This window comes from Engystomops pustulosus, chromosome 9 (assembly GCF_040894005.1).
Source record: "Engystomops pustulosus chromosome 9, aEngPut4.maternal, whole genome shotgun sequence".
NCBI classification, from domain to species: Eukaryota; Metazoa; Chordata; class Amphibia; order Anura; family Leptodactylidae; genus Engystomops; species Engystomops pustulosus.
The window spans coordinates 65,935,389-65,950,315 of record NC_092419.1 but is presented as its reverse complement, the minus strand read 5'-3'; the positions used below and the strand labels follow the sequence as shown (position 1 = coordinate 65,950,315).

General features: G+C 45.1%; 45 pseudogenes; all 45 read right to left on the bottom strand.

The window, feature by feature from the left end:
- Positions 1–51: 51 nt before the first annotated feature.
- LOC140098135 (5S ribosomal RNA) lies at positions 52–170 on the bottom strand (annotated as a pseudogene).
- Positions 171–428: 258 nt separating this feature from the next.
- Positions 429–547, bottom strand: LOC140100315 (5S ribosomal RNA; annotated as a pseudogene).
- A 217-nt stretch (positions 548–764) lies between these two features.
- Positions 765–883, bottom strand: LOC140099098 (5S ribosomal RNA; annotated as a pseudogene).
- Positions 884–953: 70 nt separating this feature from the next.
- On the bottom strand, positions 954–1,072 carry LOC140079880 (5S ribosomal RNA; annotated as a pseudogene).
- A 70-nt stretch (positions 1,073–1,142) lies between these two features.
- LOC140088493 (5S ribosomal RNA) lies at positions 1,143–1,261 on the bottom strand (annotated as a pseudogene).
- Positions 1,262–1,520: 259 nt separating this feature from the next.
- Positions 1,521–1,639, bottom strand: LOC140079879 (5S ribosomal RNA; annotated as a pseudogene).
- A 70-nt stretch (positions 1,640–1,709) lies between these two features.
- On the bottom strand, positions 1,710–1,828 carry LOC140088492 (5S ribosomal RNA; annotated as a pseudogene).
- A 259-nt stretch (positions 1,829–2,087) lies between these two features.
- Positions 2,088–2,206, bottom strand: LOC140079877 (5S ribosomal RNA; annotated as a pseudogene).
- A 259-nt stretch (positions 2,207–2,465) lies between these two features.
- On the bottom strand, positions 2,466–2,584 carry LOC140096720 (5S ribosomal RNA; annotated as a pseudogene).
- Positions 2,585–3,178: 594 nt separating this feature from the next.
- LOC140093144 (5S ribosomal RNA) lies at positions 3,179–3,297 on the bottom strand (annotated as a pseudogene).
- A 70-nt stretch (positions 3,298–3,367) lies between these two features.
- On the bottom strand, positions 3,368–3,486 carry LOC140091918 (5S ribosomal RNA; annotated as a pseudogene).
- Positions 3,487–3,556: 70 nt separating this feature from the next.
- LOC140079876 (5S ribosomal RNA) lies at positions 3,557–3,675 on the bottom strand (annotated as a pseudogene).
- A 259-nt stretch (positions 3,676–3,934) lies between these two features.
- LOC140099096 (5S ribosomal RNA) lies at positions 3,935–4,053 on the bottom strand (annotated as a pseudogene).
- A 258-nt stretch (positions 4,054–4,311) lies between these two features.
- Positions 4,312–4,430, bottom strand: LOC140086029 (5S ribosomal RNA; annotated as a pseudogene).
- Positions 4,431–4,500: 70 nt separating this feature from the next.
- Positions 4,501–4,619, bottom strand: LOC140095838 (5S ribosomal RNA; annotated as a pseudogene).
- Positions 4,620–4,877: 258 nt separating this feature from the next.
- LOC140100303 (5S ribosomal RNA) lies at positions 4,878–4,996 on the bottom strand (annotated as a pseudogene).
- A 217-nt stretch (positions 4,997–5,213) lies between these two features.
- Positions 5,214–5,332, bottom strand: LOC140099095 (5S ribosomal RNA; annotated as a pseudogene).
- A 70-nt stretch (positions 5,333–5,402) lies between these two features.
- On the bottom strand, positions 5,403–5,521 carry LOC140079875 (5S ribosomal RNA; annotated as a pseudogene).
- Positions 5,522–5,591: 70 nt separating this feature from the next.
- On the bottom strand, positions 5,592–5,710 carry LOC140094107 (5S ribosomal RNA; annotated as a pseudogene).
- Positions 5,711–5,969: 259 nt separating this feature from the next.
- Positions 5,970–6,088, bottom strand: LOC140079874 (5S ribosomal RNA; annotated as a pseudogene).
- Positions 6,089–6,347: 259 nt separating this feature from the next.
- Positions 6,348–6,466, bottom strand: LOC140088675 (5S ribosomal RNA; annotated as a pseudogene).
- Positions 6,467–7,060: 594 nt separating this feature from the next.
- LOC140092286 (5S ribosomal RNA) lies at positions 7,061–7,179 on the bottom strand (annotated as a pseudogene).
- A 70-nt stretch (positions 7,180–7,249) lies between these two features.
- On the bottom strand, positions 7,250–7,368 carry LOC140091917 (5S ribosomal RNA; annotated as a pseudogene).
- A 70-nt stretch (positions 7,369–7,438) lies between these two features.
- On the bottom strand, positions 7,439–7,557 carry LOC140079873 (5S ribosomal RNA; annotated as a pseudogene).
- A 259-nt stretch (positions 7,558–7,816) lies between these two features.
- Positions 7,817–7,935, bottom strand: LOC140079872 (5S ribosomal RNA; annotated as a pseudogene).
- Positions 7,936–8,193: 258 nt separating this feature from the next.
- On the bottom strand, positions 8,194–8,312 carry LOC140084034 (5S ribosomal RNA; annotated as a pseudogene).
- A 71-nt stretch (positions 8,313–8,383) lies between these two features.
- Positions 8,384–8,502, bottom strand: LOC140093076 (5S ribosomal RNA; annotated as a pseudogene).
- A 451-nt stretch (positions 8,503–8,953) lies between these two features.
- Positions 8,954–9,072, bottom strand: LOC140085452 (5S ribosomal RNA; annotated as a pseudogene).
- A 70-nt stretch (positions 9,073–9,142) lies between these two features.
- Positions 9,143–9,261, bottom strand: LOC140088127 (5S ribosomal RNA; annotated as a pseudogene).
- A 787-nt stretch (positions 9,262–10,048) lies between these two features.
- LOC140086305 (5S ribosomal RNA) lies at positions 10,049–10,167 on the bottom strand (annotated as a pseudogene).
- A 70-nt stretch (positions 10,168–10,237) lies between these two features.
- On the bottom strand, positions 10,238–10,356 carry LOC140087775 (5S ribosomal RNA; annotated as a pseudogene).
- A 258-nt stretch (positions 10,357–10,614) lies between these two features.
- LOC140100291 (5S ribosomal RNA) lies at positions 10,615–10,733 on the bottom strand (annotated as a pseudogene).
- Positions 10,734–10,950: 217 nt separating this feature from the next.
- On the bottom strand, positions 10,951–11,069 carry LOC140088090 (5S ribosomal RNA; annotated as a pseudogene).
- Positions 11,070–11,139: 70 nt separating this feature from the next.
- On the bottom strand, positions 11,140–11,258 carry LOC140079871 (5S ribosomal RNA; annotated as a pseudogene).
- Positions 11,259–11,517: 259 nt separating this feature from the next.
- LOC140079870 (5S ribosomal RNA) lies at positions 11,518–11,636 on the bottom strand (annotated as a pseudogene).
- A 70-nt stretch (positions 11,637–11,706) lies between these two features.
- LOC140089511 (5S ribosomal RNA) lies at positions 11,707–11,825 on the bottom strand (annotated as a pseudogene).
- A 70-nt stretch (positions 11,826–11,895) lies between these two features.
- LOC140088674 (5S ribosomal RNA) lies at positions 11,896–12,014 on the bottom strand (annotated as a pseudogene).
- A 594-nt stretch (positions 12,015–12,608) lies between these two features.
- LOC140084908 (5S ribosomal RNA) lies at positions 12,609–12,727 on the bottom strand (annotated as a pseudogene).
- Positions 12,728–12,797: 70 nt separating this feature from the next.
- On the bottom strand, positions 12,798–12,916 carry LOC140098134 (5S ribosomal RNA; annotated as a pseudogene).
- Positions 12,917–13,174: 258 nt separating this feature from the next.
- Positions 13,175–13,293, bottom strand: LOC140100279 (5S ribosomal RNA; annotated as a pseudogene).
- A 217-nt stretch (positions 13,294–13,510) lies between these two features.
- Positions 13,511–13,629, bottom strand: LOC140099094 (5S ribosomal RNA; annotated as a pseudogene).
- Positions 13,630–13,699: 70 nt separating this feature from the next.
- On the bottom strand, positions 13,700–13,818 carry LOC140079869 (5S ribosomal RNA; annotated as a pseudogene).
- Positions 13,819–13,888: 70 nt separating this feature from the next.
- Positions 13,889–14,007, bottom strand: LOC140088490 (5S ribosomal RNA; annotated as a pseudogene).
- A 70-nt stretch (positions 14,008–14,077) lies between these two features.
- LOC140079868 (5S ribosomal RNA) lies at positions 14,078–14,196 on the bottom strand (annotated as a pseudogene).
- Positions 14,197–14,455: 259 nt separating this feature from the next.
- LOC140096719 (5S ribosomal RNA) lies at positions 14,456–14,574 on the bottom strand (annotated as a pseudogene).
- Between the last annotated feature and the right edge of the window lie 353 nt (positions 14,575–14,927).

Below are 14,927 nucleotides of genomic sequence, written 5' to 3'. Positions count from 1 at the left end.
CCTTCTTTTACCATCTTTGACAGAGAAACTAACAATTTTCAGGTTCAAAAAGGTCAACAGAACGTGGGATTTCCAGCCAGTCTCCCATGCTGGTACTTGCCAAGCCTTAAGCTGCATTGCTGCTGCGATCTGACGAGAGCAGGCACATTCAGCTTAGAATGGCCGTTGACAGCAGCTGCCTAATTTCTACTTTCTTTTACTATCTCATAGAGAAACTAACACAATTTTCAGGTTCAAAAAGGTCAACAGAACTTGGGATTCCCAAGCAGTCTCCCATGCTGGTACTTGCCAAGCCTTAAGCTGCAACGCTGCTGCGATCTGACAAGAGCATGCACATTCAGCTTAGAATGGCCGTTGACAGCAGCTGTTCAATTTGAACCTTCTTTTACTATCTCATAGAGAAACTAACACATTTTCAGGTTCAAAAAGGTCAACGGAACTTGGGATTCCCAGCCAGTCTCCCATGCTGGTACTTGCCAAGCCTTAAGCTGCATTGCTGCTGCGATCTGATGAGAGCAGGCACATTCAGCTTAGAATGGCCGTTGACAGCAGCTGTTCAATTTGAACCTTCTTTTACTATCTCATAGAGAAACTAACTCAATTTTCAGGTTCAAAAAGGTCAATGGAACTTGGGATTCCCAGCCAGTCTCCCATGCTGGTACTTGCCAAGCCTTAGCTTAGAATGGGCGTTGACAGCAGCTGTTCAATTTGAACCTTCTTTTACTATCTCATAGAGAAACTAACACAATTTTCAGGTTCAAAAAGGTCAACGGAACTTGGGATTCCCAGCCAGTCTCCCATGCTGGTACTTGCCAAGCCTTAAGCTGCATTGCTGCTGCGATCTGACGAGAGCAGGCACATTCAGCTTAGAATGGCCGTTGACAGCAGCTGTTCAATTTGAACCTTCTTTTACTATCTCATAGAGAAACTAATACAATTTTCAGGTTCAAAAAGGTCAACAGAACTTGGGATTCCCAGCCAGTCTCCCATGCTGGTACTTGCCAAGCCTTAAGCTGCATTGCTGCTGCGATCTGACGAGAGCAGGCACATTCAGCTTAGAATGGCCGTTGACAGCAGCTGTTCAATTTGAACCTTCTTTTACTATCTCATAGAGAAACTAACACAATTTTCAGGTTCAAAAAGGTCAATGGAACTTGGGATTCCCTGCCAGTCTCCCATGCTGGTACTTGCCAAGCCTTAAGCTGCATTGCTGCTGCGATCTGACGAGAGCAGGCACATTCAGCTTAGAATGGCCATTGACAGCAGCTGTTCAATTTGAACCTTCTTTTACTATCTCATAGAGAAACTAACACAATTTTCAGGTTCAAAAAGGTCAACAGAACTTGGGATTCCCAGTCAGTCTCCCATGCTGGTACTTGCCAAGCCTTAAGCTGCATCGCTGCTGCGATCTGACAAGAGCACACACATTCAGCTTAGAAGGGCCGTTGACAGCAGCTGTTCAATTTGAACCTTCTTTTACTATCTCATAGAGAAACTAACACAATTTTCAGGTTCAAAAAGGTCAACAGAACTTGGGATTCCCAGCCAGTCTCCCATGCTGGTACTTGCCAAGCCTTAAGCTGCATTGCTGCTGCGATCTGACGAGAGCAGGCACATTCAGCTTAGAATGGCCGTTGACAGCAGCTGTTCAATTTGAACCTTCTTTTACTATCTCATAGAGAAACTAACACAATTTTCAGGTTCAAAAAGGTCAATGGAACTTGGGATTCCCTGCCAGTCTCCCATGCTGGTACTTGCCAAGCCTTAAGCTGCATTGCTGCTGCGATCTGACGAGAGCAGGCACATTCAGCTTAGAATGGCCATTGACAGCAGCTGTTCAATTTGAACCTTCTTTTACTATCTCATAGAGAAACTAACACAATTTTCAGGTTCAAAAAGGTCAACAGAACTTGGGATTCCCAGTCAGTCTCCCATGCTGGTACTTGCCAAGCCTTAAGCTGCATCGCTGCTGCGATCTGACAAGAGCACACACATTCAGCTTAGAAGGGCCGTTGACAGCAGCTGTTCAATTTGAACCTTCTTTTACTATCTCATAGAGAAACTAACACAATTTTCAGGTTCAAAAAGGTCAACAGAACTTGGGATTCCCAGCCAGTCTCCCATGCTGGTACTTGCCAAGCCTTAAGCTGCATTGCTGCTGCGATCTGACGAGAGCAGGCACATTCAGCTTAGAATGGCCGTTGACAGCAGCTGTTCAATTTGAACCTTCTTTTACTATCTCATAGAGAAACTAACACAATTTTCAGGTTCAAAAAGGTCAACAGAACTTGGGATTTCCAGCCAGTCTCCCATGCTGGTACTTGCCAAACCTTAAGCTGCATTGCTGCTGCGATCTGACGAAAGCAGGCACATTCAGCTTAATATGGCCGTTGACAGCAGCTGTTCAATTTGAACCTTCTTTTACCATCTTTGACAGAGAAACTAACAATTTTCAGGTTCAAAAAGGTCAATGGAACGTGGGATTCCCAGCCAGTCTCCCATGCTGGTACTTGCCAAGCCTTAAGCTGCATTGCTGCTGCGATCTGACGAGAGCAGGCACATTCAGCTTAGAATGGCCGTTGACAGCAGCTGCCTAATTTCTACTTTCTTTTACTATCTCATAGAGAAACTAACACAATTTTCAGGTTCAAAAAGGTCAACAGAACTTGGGATTCCCAGCCAGTCTCCCATGCTGGTACTTGCCAAGCCTTAAGCTGCAACGCTGCTGCGATCTGACAAGAGCATGCACATTCAGCTTAGAATGGCCGTTGACAGCAGCTGTTCAATTTGAACCTTCTTTTACTATCTCATAGAGAAACTAACACATTTTCAGGTTCAAAAAGGTCAACGGAACTTGGGATTCCCAGCCAGTCTCCCATGCTGGTACTTGCCAAGCCTTAAGCTGCAACGCTGCTGCGATCTGACAAGAGCATGCACATTCAGCTTAGAATGGCCGTTGACAGCAGCTGTTCAATTTGAACCTTCTTTTACTATCTCATAGCGAAACTAACTCAATTTTCAGGTTCAAAAAGGTCAATGGAACTTGGGATTCCCAGCCAGTCTCCCATGCTGGTACTTGCCAAGCCTTAGCTTAGAATGGGCGTTGACAGCAGCTGTTCAATTTGAACCTTCTTTTACTATCTCATAGAGAAACTAACACAATTTTCAGGTTCAAAAAGGTCAACAGAACTTGGGATTCCCAGCCAGTCTCCCATGCTGGTACTTGCCAAGCCTTAAGCTGCAACGCTGCTGCGATCTGACGAGAGCAGGCACATTCAGCTTAGAATGGCTGTTGACAGCAGCTGTTCAATTTGAACCTTCTTTTACTATCTCATGGAGAAACTAACACAATTTTCAGGCTCAAAAAGGTCAACGGAACTTAGGATTCCCAGCCAGTCTCCCATGCTGGTACATGCCAAGCCTTAAGCTGCATTGCTGCTGCGATCTGACGAGAGCAGGCACATTCAGCTTAGAATGGCCGTTGACAGCAGCTGTTCAGTTTGAACCTTCTTTTACTATCTCATAGAGAAACTAACACAATTTTCAGGTTCAAAAAGGTCAACAGAACTTGGGATTCCCAGCCAGTCTCCCATGCTGGTACTTGCCAAGCCTTAAGCTGCATTGCTGCTGCGATCTGACGAGAGCAGGCACATTCAGCTTAGAATGGCCGTTGACAGCAGCTGTTCAATTTGAACCTTCTTTTACTATCTCATAGAGAAACTAACACAATTTTCAGGTTCAAAAAGGTCAACAGAACTTGGGATTCCCAGCCAGTCTCCCATGCTGGTTTTTGCCAAGCCTTAAGCTGCATTGCTGCTGCGATCTGACGAGAGCAGGCACATTCAGCTTAGAATGGCCGTTGACAGCAGCTGTTCAATTTGAACCTTTTTTTACCATCTTTGACAGAGAAACTAACAATTTTCAGGTTCAAAAAGGTCAACGGAACTTGGGATTCCCAGCCAGTCTCCCATGCTGGTACTTGCCAAGCCTTAAGCTGCATTGCTGCTGCGATCTGACGAGAGCAGGCACATTCAGCTTAGAATGGCCGTTGACAGCAGCTGCCTAATTTCTACTTTGTTTTACTATCTCATAGAGAAACTAACACAATTTTCAGGTTCAAAAAGGTCAAGAGAACTTGGGATTCCCAGCCAGACTCCCATGCTGGTACTTGCCAAGCCTTAAGCTGCAACGCTGCTGCGATCTGACAAGAGCATGCACATTCAGCTTAGAATGGCAGTTGACAGCAGCTGTTCAATTTGAACCTTCTTTTACTATCTCATAGAGAAACTAACACAATTTTCAGGTTCAAAAAGTCAATGGAACTTGGGATTCCCAGCCAGTCTCCCATGCTGGTACTTGCCAAGCCTTAAGCTGCATTGCTGCTGCGTTCTGACGAGAGCAGGCACATTCAGCTTAGAATGGCCGTTGACAGCAGCTGTTCAATTTGAACCTTCTTTTACCATCTTTGACAGAGAAACTAACAATTTTCAGGTTCAAAAAGGGCAACAGAACGTGGGATTCCCAGCCAGTCTCCCATGCTGGTACTTGCCAAGCCTTAAGCTGCATTGCTGCTGCGATCTGACGAGAGCAGGCACATTCAGCTTAGAATGGCCGTTGACAGCAGCTGCCTAATTTCTACTTTCTTTTACTATCTCATAGAGAAACTAACACAATTTTCAGGTTCAAAAAGGTCAACAGAACTTGGGATTCCCAAGCAGTCTCCCATGCTGGTACTTGCCAAGCCTTAAGCTGCAACGCTGCTGCGATCTGACAAGAGCATGCACATTCAGCTTAGAATGGCCGTTGACAGCAGCTGTTCAATTTGAACCTTCTTTTACTATCTCATAGAGAAACTAACACATTTTCAGGTTCAAAAAGGTCAACGGAACTTGGGATTCCCAGCCAGTCTCCCATGCTGGTACTTGCCAAGCCTTAAGCTGCATTGCTGCTGCGATCTGATGAGAGCAGGCACATTCAGCTTAGAATGGCCGTTGACAGCAGCTGTTCAATTTGAACCTTCTTTTACTATCTCATAGAGAAACTAACTCAATTTTCAGGTTCAAAAAGGTCAATGGAACTTGGGATTCCCAGCCAGTCTCCCATGCTGGTACTTGCCAAGCCTTAGCTTAGAATGGGCGTTGACAGCAGCTGTTCAATTTGAACCTTCTTTTACTATCTCATAGAGAAACTAACACAATTTTCAGGTTCAAAAAGGTCAACGGAACTTGGGATTCCCAGCCAGTCTCCCATGCTGGTACTTGCCAAGCCTTAAGCTGCATTGCTGCTGCGATCTGACGAGAGCAGGCACATTCAGCTTAGAATGGCCGTTGACAGCAGCTGTTCAATTTGAACCTTCTTTTACTATCTCATAGAGAAACTAATACAATTTTCAGGTTCAAAAAGGTCAACAGAACTTGGGATTCCCAGCCAGTCTCCCATGCTGGTACTTGCCAAGCCTTAAGCTGCATTGCTGCTGCGATCTGACGAGAGCAGGCACATTCAGCTTAGAATGGCCGTTGACAGCAGCTGTTCAATTTGAACCTTCTTTTACTATCTCATAGAGAAACTAACACAATTTTCAGGTTCAAAAAGGTCAATGGAACTTGGGATTCCCTGCCAGTCTCCCATGCTGGTACTTGCCAAGCCTTAAGCTGCATTGCTGCTGCGATCTGACGAGAGCAGGCACATTCAGCTTAGAATGGCCGTTGACAGCAGCTGTTCAATTTGAACCTTCTTTTACTATCTCATAGAGAAACTAACACAATTTTCAGGTTCAAAAAGGTCAACAGAACTTGGGATTCCCAGTCAGTCTCCCATGCTGGTACTTGCCAAGCCTTAAGCTGCATCGCTGCTGCGATCTGACAAGAGCACACACATTCAGCTTAGAAGGGCCGTTGACAGCAGCTGTTCAATTTGAACCTTCTTTTACTATCTCATAGAGAAACTAACACAATTTTCAGGTTCAAAAAGGTCAACAGAACTTGGGATTCCCAGCCAGTCTCCCATGCTGGTACTTGCCAAGCCTTAAGCTGCATTGCTGCTGCGATCTGACGAGAGCAGGCACATTCAGCTTAGAATGGCCGTTGACAGCAGCTGTTCAATTTGAACCTTCTTTTACTATCTCATAGAGAAAATAACACAATTTTCAGGTTCAAAAAGGTCAACAGAACTTGGGATTTCCAGCCAGTCTCCCATGCTGGTACTTGCCAAACCTTAAGCTGCATTGCTGCTGCGATCTGACGAAAGCAGGCACATTCAGCTTAATATGGCCGTTGACAGCAGCTGTTCAATTTGAACCTTCTTTTACCATCTTTGACAGAGAAACTAACAATTTTCAGGTTCAAGAAGGTCAACGGAACGTGGGATTCCCAGCCAGTCTCCCATGCTGGTACTTGCCAAGCCTTAAGCTGCATTGCTGCTGCGATCTGACGAGAGCAGGCACATTCAGCTTAGAATGGCCGTTGACAGCAGCTGCCTAATTTCTACTTTCTTTTACTATCTCATAGAGAAACTAACACAATTTTCAGGTTCAAAAAGGTCAACAGAACTTGGGATTCCCAGCCAGTCTCCCATGCTGGTACTTGCCAAGCCTTAAGCTGCAACGCTGCTGCGATCTGACAAGAGCATGCACATTCAGCTTAGAATGGCCGTTGACAGCAGCTGTTCAATTTGAACCTTCTTTTACTATCTCATAGAGAAACTAACACATTTTCAGGTTCAAAAAGGTCAACGGAACTTGGGATTCCCAGCCAGTCTCCCATGCTGGTACTTGCCAAGCCTTAAGCTGCAACGCTGCTGCGATCTGACAAGAGCATGCACATTCAGCTTAGAATGGCCGTTGACAGCAGCTGTTCAATTTGAACCTTCTTTTACTATCTCATAGAGAAACTAACTCAATTTTCAGGTTCAAAAAGGTCAATGGAACTTGGGATTCCCAGCCAGTCTCCCATGCTGGTACTTGCCAAGCCTTAGCTTAGAATGGGCGTTGACAGCAGCTGTTCAATTTTAACCTTCTTTTACTATCTCATAGAGAAACTAACACAATTTTCAGGTTCAAAAAGGTCAACAGAACTTGGGATTCCCAGCCAGTCTCCCATGCTGGTACTTGCCAAGCCTTAAGCTGCAACGCTGCTGCGATCTGACGAGAGCAGGCACATTCAGCTTAGAATGGCCGTTGACAGCAGCTGTTCAATTTGAACCTTCTTTTACTATCTCATAGAGAAACTAACACAATTTTCAGGCTCAAAAAGGTCAACGGAACTTAGGATTCCCAGCCAGTCTCCCATGCTGGTACATGCCAAGCCTTAAGCTGCATTGCTGCTGCGATCTGACGAGAGCAGGCACATTCAGCTTAGAATGGCCGTTGACAGCAGCTGTTCAGTTTGAACCTTCTTTTACTATCTCATAGAGAAACTAACACAATTTTCAGGTTCAAAAAGGTCAACAGAACTTGGGATTCCCAGCCAGTCTCCCATGCTGGTACTTGCCAAGCCTTAAGCTGCATTGCTGCTGCGATCTGACGAGAGCAGGCACATTCAGCTTAGAATGGCCGTTGACAGCAGCTGTTCAATTTGAACCTTCTTTTACTATCTCATAGAGAAACTAACACAATTTTCAGGTTCAAAAAGGTCAACAGAACTTGGGATTCCCAGCCAGTCTCCCATGCTGGTTTTTGCCAAGCCTTAAGCTGCATTGCTGCTGCGATCTGACGAGAGCAGGCACATTCAGCTTAGAATGGCCGTTGACAGCAGCTGTTCAATTTGAACCTTCTTTTACCATCTTTGACAGAGAAACTAACAATTTTCAGGTTCAAAAAGGTCAACAGAACTTGGGATTCCCAGCCAGTCTCCCATGCTGGTACTTGCCAAGCCTTAAGCTGCATTGCTGCTGCGATCTGACGAGAGCAGGCACATTCAGCTTAGAATGGCCGTTGACAGCAGCTGCCTAATTTCTACTTTGTTTTACTATCTCATAGAGAAACTAACACAATTTTCAGGTTCAAAAAGGTCAAGAGAACTTGGGATTCCCAGCCAGACTCCCATGCTGGTACTTGCCAAGCCTTAAGCTGCAACGCTGCTGCGATCTGACAAGAGCATGCACATTCAGCTTAGAATGGCAGTTGACAGCAGCTGTTCAATTTGAACCTTCTTTTACTATCTCATAGAGAAACTAACACAATTTTCAGGTTCAAAAAGTCAATGGAACTTGGGATTCCCAGCCAGTCTCCCATGCTGGTACTTGCCAAGCCTTAAGCTGCATTGCTGCTGCGATCTGACGAGAGCAGGCGCATTCAGCTTAGAATGGCCGTTGACAGCAGCTGTTCAATTTGAACCTTCTTTTACTATCTCATAGAGAAACTAACACAATTTTCAGGTTAAAAAAAGGTCAACGGAACTTATGATTCCCAGCCAGTCTCCCATGCTGGTACTTGCCAAGCCTTAAGCTGCATTGCTGCTGCGATCTGACGAGAGCAGGCACATTCAGCTTAGAATGGCCGTTGACAGCAGCTGTTCAATTTGAACCTTCTTTTACTATCTCATAGAGAAACTAACACAATTTTCAGGTTCAAAAAGGTCAACGGAACTTGGGACTCCCAGCCAGTCTCCCATGCTGGTACTTGCCAAGCCTTAAGCTGCATTGCTGCTGCGATCTGACGAGAGCAGGCACATTAAGCTTAGTAGAATGGCCGTTGACAGCAGTTGTTCAATTTGAACCTTCTTTTACTATCTCATAGAGAAACTAACACGATTTTCAGGTTCAAAAATGTCAACAGAACTTGGGATTCCCAGCCAGTCTCCCATGCTGGTACTTGCAAAGCCTTAAGCTGCATTGCTGCTGCGATCTGACCAGAGCATGCACATTCAGCTTAGAATGGCTGTTGACAGCAGCTGTTCAATTTGAACCTTCTTTTACTATCTCATAGAGAAACTAACACAATTTTCAGGTTCAAAAAGGTCAACGGAACTTGGGATTCCCAGCTAGTCTCCCATGCTGGTACTTGCCAAGCCTTAAGCTGCATTGCTGCTGCGATCTGACGAGAGCAGGCACATTCAGCTTAGAATGGCCGTTGACAGCAACTGTTCAATTTGAACCTTATTTTACTACCTCATAGAGAAACTAACACAATTTTCAGGTTCAAAAAGGTCAACAGAACTTAGGATTCCCAGCCAGTCTCCCATGCTGGTACTTGCCAAGCCTTAAGCTGCATTGCTGCTGCGATCTGACGAGAGCAGGCACATTCAGCTTAGAATGGCTGTTGACAGCAGCTGTTCAATTTGAACCTTCTTTTACTATCTCATAGAGAAACTAACACAATTTTCAGGTTCAAAAAGGTCAACGGAACTTGGGACTCCCAGCCAGTCTCCCATGCTGGTACTTGCCAAGCCTTAAGCTGCATTGCTGCTGCGATCTGACGAGAGCAGGCACATTAAGCTTAGTAGAATGGCCGTTGACAGCAGTTGTTCAATTTGAACCTTCTTTTACTATCTCATAGAGAAACTAACACGATTTTCAGGTTCAAAAATGTCAACAGAACTTGGGAATCCCAGCCAGTCTCCCATGCTGGTACTTGCAAAGCCTTAAGCTGCATTGCTGCTGCGATCTGACCAGAGCATGCACATTCAGCTTAGAATGGCTGTTGACAGCAGCTGTTCAATTTGAACCTTCTTTTACTATCTCATAGAGAAACTAACACAATTTTCAGGTTCAAAAAGGTCAATGGAACTTGGGATTCCCAGCTAGTCTCCCATGCTGGTACTTGCCAAGCCTTAAGCTGCATTGCTGCTGCGATCTGACAAGAGCATGCACATTCAGCTTAGAATGGCTGTTGACAGCAGCTGTTCAATTTGAACCTTCTTTTACTATCTCATAGAGAAACTAACTCAATTTTCAGGTTCAAAAAGGTCAATGGAACTTGGGATTCCCAGCCAGTCTCCCATGCTGGTACTTGCCAAGCCTTAGCTTAGAATGGGCGTTGACAGCAGCTGTTCAATTTGAACCTTCTTTTACTATCTCATAGAGAAACTAACACAATTTTCAGGTTCAAAAAGGTCAACGGAACTTGGGATTCCCAGCCAGTCTCCCATGCTGGTACTTGCCAAACCTTAAGCTGCATTGCTGCTGCGATCTGACGAGAGCAGGCACATTCAGCTTAGAATGGCCGTTGACAGCAGCTGTTCAATTTGAACCTTCTTTTACCATCTTTGACAGAGAAACTAACAATTTTCAGGTTCAAAAAGGTCAACAGAACATGGGATTCCCAGCCAGTCTCCCATGCTGGTACTTGCCAAGCCTTAAGCTGCATTGCTGCTGCGATCTGACGAGAGCAGGCACATTCAGCTTAGAATGGCCGTTGACAGCAGCTGCCTAATTTCTACTTTCTTTTACTATCTCATAGAGAAACTAACACAATTTTCAGGTTCAAAAAGGTCAACAGAACTTGGGATTCCCAGGCAGTCTCCCATGCTGGTACTTGCCAAGCCTTAAGCTGCAACGCTGCTGCGATCTGACAAGAGCATGCACATTCAGCTTAGAATGGCCGTTGACAGCAGCTGTTCAATTTGAACCTTCTTTTACTATCTCATAGAGAAACTAACACATTTTCAGGTTCAAAAAGGTCAACGGAACTTGGGATTCCCAGCCAGTCTCCCATGCTGGTACTTGCCAAGCCTTAAGCTGCATTGCTGCTGCGATCTGATGAGAGCAGGCACATTCAGCTTAGAATGGCCGTTGACAGCAGCTGTTCAATTTGAACCTTCTTTTACTATCTCATAGAGAAACTAACTCAATTTTCAGGTTCAAAAAGGTCAATGGAACTTGGGATTCCCAGCCAGTCTCCCATGCTGGTACTTGCCAAGCCTTAGCTTAGAATGGGCGTTGACAGCAGCTGTTCAATTTGAACCTTCTTTTACTATCTCATAGAGAAACTAACACAATTTTCAGGTTCAAAAAGGTCAACGGAACTTGGGATTCCCAGCCAGTCTGCCATGCTGGTACTTGCCAAGCCTTAAGCTGCATTGCTGCTGCGATCTGACGAGAGCAGGCACATTCAGCTTAGAATGGCCGTTGACAGCAGCTGTTCAATTTGAACCTTCTTTTACTATCTCATAGAGAAACTAATACAATTTTCAGGTTCAAAAAGGTCAACAGAACTTGGGATTCCCAGCCAGTCTCCCATGCTGGTACTTGCCAAGCCTTAAGCTGCATTGCTGCTGCGATCTGACGAGAGCAGGCACATTCAGCTTAGAATGGCCGTTGACAGCAGCTGTTCAATTTGAACCTTCTTTTACTATCTCATAGAGAAACTAACACAATTTTCAGGTTCAAAAAGGTCAATGGAACTTGGGATTCCCTGCCAGTCTCCCATGCTGGTACTTGCCAAGCCTTAAGCTGCATTGCTGCTGCGATCTGACAAGAGCACACACATTCAGCTTAGAAGGGCCGTTGACAGCAGCTGTTCAATTTGAACCTTCTTTTACTATCTCATAGAGAAACTAACACAATTTTCAGGTTCAAAAAGGTCAACAGAACTTGGGATTCCCAGCCAGTCTCCCATGCTGGTACTTGCCAAGCCTTAAGCTGCATTGCTGCTGCGATCTGACGAGAGCAGGCACATTCAGCTTAGAATGGCCGTTGACAGCAGCTGTTCAATTTGAACCTTCTTTTACTATCTCATAGAGAAACTAACACAATTTTCAGGTTCAAAAAGGTCAACAGAACTTGGGATTCCCAGCCAGTCTCCCATGCTGGTACTTGCCAAACCTTAAGCTGCATTGCTGCTGCGATCTGACGAGAGCAGGCACATTCAGCTTAATATGGCCGTTGACAGCAGCTGTTCAATTTGAACCTTCTTTTACCATCTTTGACAGAGAAACTAACAATTTTCAGGTTCAAAAAGGTCAACGGAACGTGGGATTCCCAGCCAGTCTCCCATGCTGGTACTTGCCAAGCCTTAAGCTGCATTGCTGCTGCGATCTGACGAGAGCAGGCACATTCAGCTTAGAATGGCCGTTGACAGCAGCTGCCTAATTTCTACTTTCTTTTACTATCTCATAGAGAAACTAACACAATTTTCAGGTTCAAAAAGGTCAACAGAACTTGGGATTCCCAGCCAGTCTCCCATGCTGGTACTTGCCAAGCCTTAAGCTGCAACGCTGCTGCGATCTGACAAGAGCATGCACATTCAGCTTAGAATGGCCGTTGACAGCAGCTGTTCAATTTGAACCTTCTTTTACTATCTCATAGAGAAACTAACACATTTTCAGGTTCAAAAAGGTCAACGGAACTTGGGATTCCCAGCCAGTCTCCCATGCTGGTACTTGCCAAGCCTTAAGCTGCAACGCTGCTGCGATCTGACAAGAGCATGCACATTCAGCTTAGAATGGCCGTTGACAGCAGCTGTTCAATTTGAACCTTCTTTTACTATCTCATAGAGAAACTAACTCAATTTTCAGGTTCAAAAAGGTCAATGGAACTTGGGATTCCCAGCCAGTCTCCCATGCTGGTACTTGCCAAGCCTTAGCTTAGAATGGGCGTTGACAGCAGCTGTTCAATTTGAACCTTCTTTTACTATCTCATAGAGAAACTAACACAATTTTCAGGTTCAAAAAGGTCAACAGAACTTGGGATTCCCAGCCAGTCTCCCATGCTGGTACTTGCCAAACCTTAAGCTGCATTGCTGCTGCGTTCTGACGAGAGCAGGCACATTCAGCTTAGAATGGCCGTTGACAGCAGCTGTTCAATTTGAACCTTCTTTTACCATCTTTGACAGAGAAACTAACAATTTTCAGGTTCAAAAAGGTCAACAGAACGTGGGATTTCCAGCCAGTCTCCCATGCTGGTACTTGCCAAGCCTTAAGCTGCATTGCTGCTGCGATCTGACGAGAGCAGGCACATTCAGCTTAGAATGGCCGTTGACAGCAGCTGCCTAATTTCTACTTTCTTTTACTATCTCATAGAGAAACTAACACAATTTTCAGGTTCAAAAAGGTCAACAGAACTTGGGATTCCCAAGCAGTCTCCCATGCTGGTACTTGCCAAGCCTTAAGCTGCAACGCTGCTGCGATCTGACAAGAGCATGCACATTCAGCTTAGAATGGCCGTTGACAGCAGCTGTTCAATTTGAACCTTCTTTTACTATCTCATAGAGAAACTAACACATTTTCAGGTTCAAAAAGGTCAACGGAACTTGGGATTCCCAGCCAGTCTCCCATGCTGGTACTTGCCAAGCCTTAAGCTGCATTGCTGCTGCGATCTGATGAGAGCAGGCACATTCAGCTTAGAATGGCCGTTGACAGCAGCTGTTCAATTTGAACCTTCTTTTACTATCTCATAGAGAAACTAACTCAATTTTCAGGTTCAAAAAGGTCAATGGAACTTGGGATTCCCAGCCAGTCTCCCATGCTGGTACTTGCCAAGCCTTAGCTTAGAATGGGCGTTGACAGCAGCTGTTCAATTTGAACCTTCTTTTACTATCTCATAGAGAAACTAACACAATTTTCAGGTTCAAAAAGGTCAACGGAACTTGGGATTCCCAGCCAGTCTCCCATGCTGGTACTTGCCAAGCCTTAAGCTGCATTGCTGCTGCGATCTGACGAGAGCAGGCACATTCAGCTTAGAATGGCCGTTGACAGCAGCTGTTCAATTTGAACCTTCTTTTACTATCTCATAGAGAAACTAATACAATTTTCAGGTTCAAAAAGGTCAACAGAACTTGGGATTCCCAGCCAGTCTCCCATGCTGGTACTTGCCAAGCCTTAAGCTGCATTGCTGCTGCGATCTGACGAGAGCAGGCACATTCAGCTTAGAATGGCCGTTGACAGCAGCTGTTCAATTTGAACCTTCTTTTACTATCTCATAGAGAAACTAACACAATTTTCAGGTTCAAAAAGGTCAATGGAACTTGGGATTCCCTGCCAGTCTCCCATGCTGGTACTTGCCAAGCCTTAAGCTGCATTGCTGCTGCGATCTGACGAGAGCAGGCACATTCAGCTTAGAATGGCCATTGACAGCAGCTGTTCAATTTGAACCTTCTTTTACTATCTCATAGAGAAACTAACACAATTTTCAGGTTCAAAAAGGTCAACAGAACTTGGGATTCCCAGCCAGTCTCCCATGCTGGTACTTGCCAAGCCTTAAGCTGCATTGCTGCTGCGATCTGACGAGAGCAGGCACATTCAGCTTAGAATGGCCGTTGACAGCAGCTGTTCAATTTGAACCTTCTTTTACTATCTCATAGAGAAACTAACACAATTTTCAGGTTCAAAAAGGTCAACAGAACTTGGGATTTCCAGCCAGTCTCCCATGCTGGTACTTGCCAAACCTTAAGCTGCATTGCTGCTGCGATCTGACGAAAGCAGGCACATTCAGCTTAATATGGCCGTTGACAGCAGCTGTTCAATTTGAACCTTCTTTTACCATCTTTGACAGAGAAACTAACAATTTTCAGGTTCAAAAAGGTCAATGGAACGTGGGATTCCCAGCCAGTCTCCCATGCTGGTACTTGCCAAGCCTTAAGCTGCATTGCTGCTGCGATCTGACGAGAGCAGGCACATTCAGCTTAGAATGGCCGTTGACAGCAGCTGCCTAATTTCTACTTTCTTTTACTATCTCATAGAGAAACTAACACAATTTTCAGGTTCAAAAAGGTCAACAGAACTTGGGATTCCCAGCCAGTCTCCCATGCTGGTACTTGCCAAGCCTTAAGCTGCAACGCTGCTGCGATCTGACAAGAGCATGCACATTCAGCTTAGAATGGCCGTTGACAGCAGCTGTTCAATTTGAACCTTCTTTTACTATCTCATAGAGAAACTAACACATTTTCAGGTTCAAAAAGGTCAACGGAACTTGGGATTCCCAGCCAGTCTCCCATGCTGGTACTTGCCAAGCCTTAAGCTGCAACGCTGCTGCGATCTGACAAGAGCATGCAC